The sequence below is a fragment of the Heterodontus francisci genome, chromosome 12 (assembly GCF_036365525.1).
Source record: "Heterodontus francisci isolate sHetFra1 chromosome 12, sHetFra1.hap1, whole genome shotgun sequence".
NCBI lineage: Eukaryota > Metazoa > Chordata > Chondrichthyes > Heterodontiformes > Heterodontidae > Heterodontus > Heterodontus francisci.
Genome location: NC_090382.1, coordinates 40,284,697 through 40,297,878, shown reverse-complemented (window position 1 = coordinate 40,297,878; position 13,182 = coordinate 40,284,697).

The window sequence follows — 13,182 nt, the reverse complement described above, 5'->3', positions numbered from 1 at the left end:
CAGGAGGGTCTTTTGAGTGCATCCCTTGGGAAGAGGACCTCCTGCCTTTCCCTGACAGCCTGGAGGCGAGCCTGCAGGGGCGCATCACTGAACCGCGGGATGGGACGCTGCCTGTTGGCTGCCATGACGGTGCTGGTGTGGGTGGTGATAGTGAGAGGAGTCAAATATAAAGACGAGTTGGTGCTGGGGTGGGAGAGATTGTAAGGGATGAAGGAGTGAGAAAAGTACTTGATTTAAGCAAGATGATAAAAGATGTCCTTGGTGAGATAAAGGTCCAGCAGGCTGCTGAACTTCCAGGCTTGCATTACGAAATGATTTATAGCCATGGCATTAACAATGCTTTTCAGATTGATGGTGGGTTTCACCAATGAAAATATGTCCCTGCCGCATGATTGCGTGTCTCACATGCCCGCTGCTAGCACTTAAATTTAAATATGTGGTCGCATGAGAACCGGCAAAAAGGGCAGAAGTGGAAGTGCTGCCAACTTCCGGTTCCACTGTCATAAACAACATGGGATGCTTAAAACACAGCCCTTTGGTATGTGGCACCCAAGGTTCTGCATTTCCATCCTGCTGAGCATGACTGTGTCTGTCCTCCGTCCTCCGAGCGGAACTGCCCACAGCTGCCTCTGCCTCCCTCACCTCCTCTCCAATCTGTTGCTCACCCTGGGCTACCTGTTCTACGATTGCTTGAGAGTCCACCAAGGTGAGTGTGTCTGCACTGGTAGAGAGTGCACTTGAATGCTGTACACACTTTGTTAGTCTGCAAAAAGTTGTTGAAGTGATTGCGGCACTGAATCCAGGTCCTCCTCACCACTCGATGTTAACTCACTTCCTCTGCCATCTCCAGCCAAGACTGTTTAGTCTGGCTAGCTGGCCTTCTCCTGTCACTTGCAGGGAATAAAATGTTGTGGTGTGCTGACACTGCCTCCAAGACAACCTCGTGAGGCATTGCTAAAACGGGGGCGGGGGGGGGGGCACCCTTGCATGGATACCTGTCCTTCTGCTGGCCCACTGTACATCTCCTTCTGCCATCTGTAAACTGGCAACCACAATAATGGCTGCTCCTTTTTAAATCACATCCACATCACTGCTGTCCCACCTACTCCTCACCTCTACCTCCCTAATTGGGCATCCTATCATGCCCCATGGCCATGAATTGGCCTGCTCGTTTAAAATCACATCGCACTTGCAATGCGGGGTCAAGACACAAGATGTACCAATGTTGGGGTCCTGACCCCGGGAACAAAAAAATTCAGCCTTCAGTGTACCCAATTGACAGTGCTACTGATTTTGTTGCCATTAAAATAAATGCTTAGAATATTGCGAATGCCACCTCCAATCTCTTCAGGTATTTGATTCTCTGATCTCCACTCCCTTCAAACAAGACTCCAAATTGACAGTGGATTTTTGCAACCTCAGGGCTTAGTTTTTTACAGCTCTCCACTTGCCTTTATGTAAAACATCTGCTTGAACTCACCAGACAGTCCTATCCTGATGGCATGTAACAGAAATAGCTCCATACAAAATATATTTCAGTCGCAGGCAAGAAGGAAATATTTGCTAAATCAAGGACTTGAGTGCAATTAATGCTTTGGAAAGTCTTGCTTAAATTTTTCATGTGCTAATTATAGAGTTCTGTTCAAACATGACTCTTGATCCAAAATGATCAGTGCTATTGTCAGAAGTAGTTTAACTTTCCCTGAATAATTGAAATGCTGTTATGTTGGAAATTGTTCAACTATATTACAGTGAAGCTAGTTTTTCTATAAAGTAACACTAGTTATTTACGATAGATGCACTGTTGGTACTCTTTATTGATATGGTATTACTGTATAACCCATCTAAGACTAAACTTAAGCCATCCTTTCCAAGTTATACAATGTCAACAATGGGCGGCCTAGTGGTGCAGTGGTTAGCACCGTAGCCTCACAGCTCCAGCAACCTGGGTTTGGTTCTGGGTACTACCTATGCGGAGTTTGCAAGTTCTCCCTGTGACTACGTAGGTTTCCGCCAGGTGCTCCAGTTTCCTCCCACAGCCAAAGACTTTCAGGTTGATAGGTAAATTGGCTATTGTAAATTGCCCCTAGTGTAGGTAGGTGGTAGGAGAATTGAGGGAAGGTGGGGATCTGTTAGGGAATATGGGATTAACGTAGGATTAGTATAAATGGGTGGTTGATGGTTGGCACAGACTCAGTGGGCTGAAGGGCCTGTTTCAGTGCTGCATCTCTCTATGACTCTAACATCATTATCTGGAGGTTCTGGCAGTGCTGTTGTTCAGCGACACATGCAACAGGATGGACAACCTGACTCCTTGCCCAGGACTGCAGTCATTATCTCAATGGGTCATTTGTGGTAGCATAACAGAAATTCCCATGTTATGTGAAGATCAGAAATTCAGAGCAGGGAACTACCACTCCTAGAAAGAAGAGCCAGGGACTGGATTCAACTGGAGATAAAGGTCTATGAGCTTTTTAATCACTGTTCTTCCTGGACACTGGCAAAGAATCAAATAGTTAATAATTCCCTTGAGATCAATTACAGATCAATTCCTCAGTGGTGGATTCACCTGCAGTCCAGAATGTTATCTACCCTATTCTCAGCAGACATAGATATCACTGGGCACGGTAGAGCATAGGATTCCTAGTGTAAGTTAGAAATACTGTCAAATTGTAAGAGGAGGAGATTGGGTGTTGAAGAAGTACCTGCCATTTCCACAGGCAGAATTTACTGTGCAGGGCTGGAGTCTGGGACTTTTGTGTGTCTGGGTTCTTTCCTGCTTTCCACACATTAATCCAAATGAATTCCAACATTTCTGTGTGAAGACTGTTGTGCAATGCCTAGGCCTATGCCTTTTCATGTGAATTCTTAGCTAAACCGAGGCACCAGAATATTTACAATGAATGTCAAGATGCCTCTTTGCTAAGATTCTCTTTGTCTCAATGTGTGTGCCAGTAGGGAAAGTGAATGCACAACTCATCAGACAGTTAGAGGAGATGCATTTTCCAATTCATCCAAGGGGATAGAAATAATTTTATTGAGGAACAAATACCAAATACCTGAAATAAGAGCAAACTACTGCAGACATTGGAACACTGAAATGAGAAGACAGAGTGCTGGAGATACTCAGCGGGTCTGGCAGCATCTGTATAGGGAGAAACAGAGAGCTGAATTTTATGAGCGTGCCACAAATTGCAGCAGCCACTCTGATCTCAGCTGTCCGTTCACGAGGATGCGCCGTCACTGAGCCCCTGCGATATTTCGCGTGGGGGCTCATTTAAATGATGTCATCGGGGCGGCCATTCCGTCCCCAGCAATGGCATCCAGCGCCACCACGAAGGCACACACGCCATTTTTTAAAGTGCTCCAAGCCCAGAGAAAAAATCTGAATTTTTAAATTTACATTATTGTGGATGTTCATAAAAAAATAATTAAAAGCTGGAGGCCCTTTCCTAACCAACACCACCCACTCCACTCACCCCGCCCCAACCACCATTTTTTTTTTGGGCCTATATCACAAAAATTAACTTTATTCCCAACCCAATCTTTGTCCCCCAACCTCGCAACATTTGCCCTTCAACTCCTTGCCACCACCCTAATAGCCAATAAAAAGCGTTTTTTTTGCAATCCCACCCGCCCGCCCTGATAATTTCACTGCCCCCCCCCCCCCCCCCACTTTGCCATGAGTGTCACACCTCAGAATGGAGTTCCGAAGCCACAGGTGTTCCAGCCAGCATCCGGAATATGGGCATGGGATGGCCGCTGGGACAAGATGAGTTCATTTGCATTCATTAATCTTTATTAACATATTGAAATGAAGCCGCACCGAGGCCTCGCCGCCGCCGGTAAAATGCAGCGAGGCCTTCTTGGTGCGGGGATTGTGATGGGCCTCTCCCGGAAGAATTTTCCGGCCCTCCCCCCCCCCCACCACCACGATCCCCGATGCCAGAGCGCTAGTAAAATTCAACCCAGAGTTATCATTTCAGGTCTGTGACCCTTCAGCAGAACTGACAAAAGTTAGAACTGTAACAGTCTTTGAGCAAATGAAAGAGGAGAGAGCAGAAGAAGAACTAAAAGGAAGGACTGTGATAGGATGGAGAGGGGTGAGATTAAATGACAGATGTCATGGAGCAGGATGCAAATGGAGTGCGAAATAGTTGTTGCGAAAGACAAAACATGAGTCCAGAGAGAGGCTAATGGCAGAATAATGAACAGCTCTGTACGATAGCAAAAATATGAAAAATAAATTTAAGACAGCACATGGTTAATAAATAAATAAATAAACAAGAATATACATGCATAAAAAGTAAAAATAATAAATAAACAAAATAAAATGGGGCTCATGGTCTGAAATTATTGAAGTCAATATTGAGGCCAGAAGGCTGCAGAGTGCCTAATCAGAAGATGAGGTGTTGTTCCTTGAGCTTGCGTTGATGTTCACTGAAATACTGTAGCAGGTTGAGGGCAGAAATGTGGGCATGGGAACAAGGTGGTGAATGAAAATGGCAAGGAACTGGAAGCTTGGGATCATGCTTGTGGACTGAGCGGAGGTGTTCTGCAAAACGGTCAGCCAATCTGACTTTGGTCTCCCCAGTGTAGAGGAGACTGCACTGTGAGCAGGGAATACAGTATACTAACTTGAAAGAAGTGCAAGTAAATCGCTGCTTTATCTGGAAGGAGTGTTTGGGCCCTTGGATGGTGAGGAGAGAGGAGACAAAAGGACAGGTATTACACCTCCTGTGATTGCATGGGACAATATATATATATTCTTCTTTTTGTGATAAATTATTTATTTATTTATTTACCATGTGCTAGTCTTAAATTTATTTTTCATATTTTTGCTATCGTCTAGAGCTGTTCATTATTCTGCCATTAGCCTCTCTCTGGACTCGTCCTTTGTCCTTTGCTACAACTATTTAGCACTCATTTGCATTCTGCTCCATGACATCTGTCAATTAATCTCTCCCCCCTCCATCCTATCACAGACCTTCCTTCTTGTTCGTCCTCCCCCCTCCCCCCCCTTTCACTTGCTCAAAGACTGTAATATTTCTAACTTTTGCCAGTTCTGCTGAAGGGTCACAGACCTCAAACGTTAACTCTGTTTCTCTCTATACAGATGCTGCCAGACCTGCTGAGCATTTCCGTCATTTCCTGTTCTCATTCTAAATACCTATCCTTGCATCAATTGCATAAGAAAGTTAATTACTGCTTTTCCAATTTACTTATTTAACTTGCATCTGCACGCATTTCTTTTTGGTAATAAACAACTCATAGTTTTGCATGAAATTTGCATGAAATATCTGGTCTACCTATCAGAAATCGAAAACATATTGCAGACAATCCATGCTACATTCATATAACTGCAGTTAAAAGATCTCGAGGCACACTATAGCCGCTCCACTAAACACAACAGGGTTAAGTTCTAGTTCGTAGGAAGTGTAGGGTTTGCTCGTGTGAGCTGCCTTTTGAATGAGCTCAACTAAAAAGTATGGGAGAAATTCTGAATAGTAACTGTATTATTATATAGTAAAGGTATATACATAAAGAGAATTGAGCTTGTCACCAATTGCATTTTTTATTCGTGCGTGGGATGCAAGTGTCGCGGCCAACATCAGCATCTATTGCCCATCCCTAATTGTCCTTTAGAAGGTGGTGGTGAGCCACCTTTTTGAACTGCTGCTGTCCATGTGGTGTAGGTAGAGAGTTCCAGGATTTTGACCCAGTATTGATGAAGCAACAGTGATATATTTCCCAGTCAAAATGGTGTTTGACTTGGAGTAGTGTTGTTCTCATTTGCCTGCTGCCCTTTTCCTTCTAGGTGGTAGAGATTGTTGGTTAGAAAGTGCTCTCAAAGAAGCCTTGGCAAGTTGGTACTTTGCATCTTGTATATGGTATATACTGATGCCACTGTGTGCTGATGGTGGAGGAGTGAATGTTTAAGGTGGTAAATGGGGTGCCAATCAAGTGGATTGCTTTGCTCTGGATGTTTTTGAGCTTCTTCACACTGCACTCATGCAGGCAATTGAGGAGCATTTCACCACACTCCTGACTTGCACTTTGTAGATGATGGAATGGCTTTGGGAAGTCAGGATGTGAGCCACTCAGCACAGAATACCCAGCCTCTGACTTGCTCTTGTGGTTGGACCAGTTAAGTTTCTGGTCAATGTTGGCCTCCCCAGGACATTGATGGGAATGCCATTGAATGTCAAGGGGAGATGGTTAGATTCTTTCTTCTTGGTGATGGTCTTTACCTGGCACTTGTGTGTCATAGAAAGATACAGCACTGAAACAGGCCCTTCAGTCCACCGGGTCTGTGCCAACCATCAACCACCCATTTATACTAATCCTATATTCACCCCATATCTCCTACCATATCCCCACCTTCCCTCAATTCTCCTACCACCTGCCTACACTAGGGGCAATTTACAATGGTCAATTTACCTATCAACCTGCAAGTCTTTGGCTGTGGGAGGAAACCAGAGCACCCAGCAGAAACCCACACAGTCACAGGGAGAACTTGCAAGCTCCGCACAGGCAGGATCCAGAACCAAGTGGTCCTGGCGGAATTCAAATTAAGCACCAGTGAGCAGTTTATTGGTAAGTAAGTGCCACTTGATAGCAGTCGGTAATACTTTCCATAACTTTGCTGATGATTGAGAGTAGGCTGATAGGGTGGTAATTGGCCAGCTTGGATTTGTCCTGCTTTTTGTCAGACAGAAGATACCTGGATAATTTTTCACTTTGTCAGGGAGATGCCAGTATTTTAGCTGTACTGGAACAGCTTTGCTAGAAGCACAGCTAATTCTGAAACACAAGTCTTCAGTACCACAGCTGGAATGTTGTCGGGCCCATAGCCTTTGCTGTATCCAGTGTGCTCAACCATTTCTGGGTATCATGTGGAGTGAATCGAACTGGCTGAAAACTAGCTTTTGTGATGGTTTAGACTGCAAGAGGAGGCTGAGATGGATCATCCACTCAGCATCTCTGGCTGAAGATTGTTCTTGCCCTTTGCACTCTCGAGCTGGGTTCCAACATCATTGAGGATAGGGATGTTCATGGAGCCTCTTCATCCTCCTTCATTAGTTGTTTAATTGTCTACCACCATTCACAACTAGATGTGGCAGGACTGCAGAGCTTTGTTCAGATCAGTTGGTTGTGGGATCGCTTAGCTCTGCTTACAGAATGCTACTTCCACTATTTATCATACTTGTAGTCTTGTGTTGCAGCTTCACAACATTGACAGCTCATTTTTTATTAGAATTAGAACATTACAGCGCAGTACAGGCCCTTCGGCCCTCGATGTTGCGCCGACCTGTGAAACCATCTGACCTACACTATTCCATTTTCATCCATATGTCTATCCAATGACCACTTAAATGCCCTGAAAGTTGGCGAGTCTACTACTGTTGCAGGCAGGGCGTTCCACGCCCCTACTACTCTCTGAGTAAAGAAACTACCTCTGACATCTGTCCTATATCTATCACCCCTCAACTTAAAGCTATGTCCCCTCGTGTTTGATATCACCATCCGAGGAAAAAGACTCTCACTATCCACCCTATATAACCCTTTGATTATCTTATATGTCTCTATTAAGTCACCTCTCCTCCTCCTTCTCTCCAACGAAAACAACCTCAAGTCCCTCAGCCTTTCCTCGTAAGACCTTCCCTCCATACCAGGCAACATCCTAGTAAATCTCCTCTGCACCCTTTCCATAGCTTCCACATCCTTCCTATAATGCGGTGACCAGAACTGCACGCGATACTCCAGGTGCGGTCTCACCAGAGTTTTGTACAGCTGCAGCATGACCTCGTGGCTCCGAAACTCGATCCCCCTACTAATAAAAGCTAACACACCATATGCCTTCTTAACAGCCCTATTAACCTGGGTAGCAACCTTCAGGGATTTATGCACCTGGACACCAAGATCTCTCTGTTCATCTACACTACCAAGAATCTTCCCATTAGCCCAGTACTCTGCATTCCTGTTACTCCTTCCAAAGTGAATCACCTCGCACTTTTCCGCATTAAACTCCATTTGCCATCTCTCAGCCCAGCTCTGCAGCCTATCTATGTCCCTCTGTACCCTACAACATCCTTCGGCACTATCCACAACTCCACCGACCTTAGTGTCATCCGCAAAGTTACTAACCCACCCTTCTACACCCCCTTCCAGGTCATTTATAAAAATGACAAACAGCAGTGGCCCCAAAACAGATCCTTGCGGTACACCACTAGTAAATAAACTCCAGGATGAACATTTGCCATCAACCACCACCCTCTGTCTTCTTTCAGCTAGCCAATTTCTGATCCAAAGCTCTAAATCACCTTCAACCCCATACTTCCGTATTTTCTGCAATAGCCTACCGTGGGGAACCTTATCAAACGCCTTACTGAAATCCATATACACCACATCCACTGCTTTACCCTCATCCACCTGTTTGGTCACCTTCTCGAAAAACTCAATAATGTTTGTGAGGCACGACCTACCCGTCACAAAACCGTGCTGACTATCGCAAATGAACTTATTCTTTTCAAGATGATTATAAATCCTGTCTCTTATAACCTTTTCCAACATTTTACCCACAACCGAAGTAAAGCTCACAGGTCTATAATTACCAGGGCTGTCTCTACTCCCCTTCTTGAACAAGGGGACAACATTTGCTATCCTCCAGTCTTCCGGTACTATTCCTGTCGAAAATGACGACATAAAGATCAAGGACAAAGGCTCTGCAATCTCCCCCCTAGCTTCCCAGAGAATCCTAGGATAAATCCCATCTGGCCCAGGGGACTTATCTATTTTCACACTTTCCAAAATTGCTAACACCTCCTCCTTGTGAACCTCAATCCCATCTCGCCTAGTAGCCTGAATCTCAGTATTCTCCTCGACAACATTTTCTTTCTCTACTGTAAATACTGATGCAAAATATTCATTTAACGCTTCCCCTACCTCCTCTGATTCCACACACAACTTCCCACTACTATCCTTGATTGGCCCTAATCTAACTCTAGTCATTCTTTTATTCCTGATATACCTATAGAATGCCTTAGGGTTTTCCCTGATCCTATCCGCCAATGACTTCTCGTGTCCTCTCCTTGCTCTTCTTAGCTCTCCCTTTAGATCCTTCCTGGCTAGCTTGTAACTCTCAAGCGCCCTAACTGAGCCTTCACGTCTCATCCTAACATAAGCCTTCTTCTTCCTCTTGACAAGCGCTTCAACTTCTTTAGTAAACCACGGCTCCCTCGCTCGACAACTTCCTCCCTGCCTGACAGGTACATACTTATCAAGGACACGCAGTAGCTGCTCCTTGAATAAGCTCCACATTTCGATTGTTCCCATCCCCTGCAGTTTCCTTCCCCATCCTACGCATCCTAAATCTTGCCTAATCGCATCATAATTTCCTTTCCCCCAGCTATAATTCTTGCCCTGCGATATATACCTGTCCCTGCCCATCGCTAAGGTAAACCTAACCGAATTGTGGTCACTATCACCAAAGTGCTCACCTACATCTAAGTCTAACACCTGGCCAGGTTCATTTCCCAGTACCAAATCCAATGTGGCATCGCCCCTGGTTGGCCTGTCTACATACTGTGTCAGAAAACCCTCCTGCACACACTGGACAAAAACTGACCCATCTAAAGTACTCGAACTATAGTATTTCCAGTCGATATTTGGAAAGTTAAAGTCCCCCATAACAACTACCCTGTTACTCTCGCCCCTGTCGAGAATCATCTTCGCTATCCTTTCCTCTACATCTCTGGAACTATTTGGAGGTCTATAAAAGACTCCCAACAGGGTGACCTCACCTCTCCTGTTTCTAACCTCGGCCCATACTACCTCAGTAGACGAGTCCTCAAACGTCCTTTCTGTCGCTGTAATACTCTCCTTGATTAACAATGCCACACCCCCCCCCCCCTTTTACCATCTTCTCTGTTCTTACTGAAACATCTAAATCCCGGAACCTGCAACATCCATTCCTGCCCCTGCTCTACCCATGTCTCCGAAATGGCCACTACATCGAGATCCCAGGTACCAACCCATGCTGCAAGCTCACCCACCTTATTCCGGATGCTCCTGGCGTTGAAGTAGACACACTTTAAACCAGGTTCTTGCTTGCCAGTGCCCTCTTGCATCCTTGTAACCTTATCCCTGACCTCACTACTCTCAACATCCTGTACACTGGCACTACATTTTAGGTTCCCATTCCCCTGCTGAATTAGTTTAAACCCCCCCGAAGAGCACTAGCAAATCTCCCCCCCAGGATATTGGTACCCCTCTGGTTCAGGTGAAGACCATCCTGTTTGTAGAGGTCCCACCTACCCCAGAAAGAGCCCCAATTATCCAGGAAACCAAAACCCTCCCTCAGGGTATGCCTGGTGCTGCTCCTGGCATACTCTTTGGCACTCCTCATTGAAACCAGGGTTAGTCCCCCAGTTTGATGGTAATGGTAGAGTGTGGGATATGCTGGGCCATGAAGTTACAGATTGTGGTTGAATACAATTCTGCTGCTGCTGATGGCCCACAGCACCTTATGGATGCCCAGTTTTGAGTTACAAGATATGTTCTGAGTCACAGTGGCGCAGTGGTTAGCACCGCAGCCTCACAGCTCCAGCGACCCGGGTTCAATTCTGGGTACTGCCTGTGTGGAGTTTGCAAGTTCTGCCTGTGTCTGCGTGGGTTTTCTCTGGGTGCTCCGGTTTCCTCCCACAGCCAAAAGACTTGCAGATTGGTAGGTAAATTGGCCATTATAAATTGCCCCTAGTATAGGTAGGTAGTAGGGAAATATAGGGACAGGTGGGGATGTGGTAGGAATATGGGATTAATGTAGGATTAGTATAAATGGGTGGTTGATGGTCGGCACAGACTCGGTGGGCCAAAGGGCCTGTTTCAGTGCTGTATCTCTAAATAAAATAAAATAAATAAAATAAAATATCCCATTTGACGGCACCACATGACACAATGGAATGTATCCTCAGTGTGAAGATGGGAATTCATCTCCACAAAGAGTGTACTGTGGTCACTCCTACCTATACTGTCATGGAAAAGTGCGTCCGCACAGGTAGATAAATGTGGATGAGGTCAAGTAGATTTTTTCCTCATGTTGGTGTTCTCACCACCTACCTCAGGCCTAGTCTGACAGATATGCCCTTTAGAACCCAGCTAGCTCAGTCAGTAGTGGTGCTACCAAGCCACTCTTGATGATGGACATTGAAATCTCCCACCCAGAGTACATTCTGTGCCCTTGCGACCCTCAGTGCTTCTTCCAAGTGGTGTCCAACATGGAAGAGTACTGATTCATCAGCTGAGGTCGGACAATAAGTGGTAATCAGCTGGGGATTTCCTTGACCAACTTTGACTTAATTACATGAGACTTCATGGAGTCCAGAGTCAATGTTGAGGACTCCCAGGATCACTCCTTCCCAACTTTATACCACTGTGCTTCCACCTCTGGTGTGTCTGTCCTGCCGATGGGACAGAACATACCCAGGGATGGTGATGGTGACTGAACCAGCCACATAAATACTGCGGCTACAAGAGTAGGTCAGAGGCTGGGAATTCTGCGGCAAGTAACTCACCCCCTGACTCCCCAAAGCCCGTCCACCATCTAAAAGGCACAAGCCAGGAGTGTGATGGAATACTCTCCAGTTACCTGGATGATTGCAGCTCCAACAACACTCAAAAAGTTTGGTTGATTGGCAGCCCATCCACCACCTTAAACATTCACTCCCTCCACCACCGATGCACAGTGGCAGCAATGTGTACCATCTACAAGATGCACTGCAGCAACTCACCAAGCATCCTTCAACAGCACCTTCCAAACCCACAACCTCTGCCACCTAGAAGAACAAGGGAAGCAGCCACATAGGAACATCAGCACCTGCAAGTTCCCCTCCAAATCACACACCATCCTGATTGGAAACCATATCACCATTCCTTCACTGTTTCTCGGTCAAAATCCCGGAACTCCCTCCCTAACAGCACTGTTGGTGTATCTACAGCACATGGACTGCAGAGGTTCAAGAAGAAGGATCACCTTATTAGGGATGGGCACTAAATAGCATCGCTCACATCCCATGAACAAATAAATAAAAGGTAAAGATGGAAGATCTCCTTCCCTAAAAGACATTAGTGAACCAGACAGGTTTTTACAAAAATCCAGTAGATTCATAGTCACCATTACTGATAGTAGCTTTTACCTCAGATTGATTCAATTAACTTAACTTAAACTCCCCAGCTGCCGTGGTGGGATTTGACCTCTTGCCTCTGGAACATTAGTCCTGGCCTCTGGATTACTGGTCCAACAGCATAGCCACAGTTCTACTGTATCCAGTAATTACTGTACAATACTGGAAAATAATCAGAACCTTATGATAAAACAACTTACTTTTATCATAAAAATGTCCAAAAGACACTGTGTTGAAATGTAATCAGACAAAAATGTACACTAAGTCAAAAAAAAAGGTATTAGGAGAGGTGACTAAAAGTTTGGTCAAAGAGGTAGGTTTTATGGAGGAAAGCGGGGTGGAGAGGCATAGAGGTTGGGGAGTAAATGGCCGAAGATACTTCTTCCAAAGGATAGGGGGGATACACAGGTGGCCAGAATTGGAGGAAAGCAGAGTTATAGAGGGGTAATAAGGCTGGAGGAAGTTATAGAGATAGGAAAGGGTGAGGCCATGAAAGGTTTGAAGACAAGAAAAAATTTAAATCAGTGGCACTGGGAGACCAAGAGACAATGTTGGTCAGCGAACACTGGGGGTGATGGTGAGCTGGAATGGTGCGAGAATAGTTACCCACAGCAAACTATTAGATGGGCTAATGTTTATAGAGGATGAAGGAGGGAAGCTGGCTAGGACAACATTGGAATTGTGAAGTCTGGAGGTGACAAAGATATGGAGCAGGTTTTCAGTAGCAGATGGGCAGAGGCAGAGACAGATGTTATGGAGAAAGATACAAGGTTATTGAAACACAGCCCTAAATGAAGCTAGTAATAAGGCATTACTTGGTGTGCATACAGATAGATGTAATTTCACTCATTAAATGTCTAATAGTTCTACCATTAGAACCACTACCATTAGTGTTAGTTTTTCTTTCAATTATTCTGTGGTATGTTCTTTTAGATCTTCTTAATTTGTACTTTTAAGTATTGACAGATGTTGTGGCATGTTTACTCACATTGACTTTATA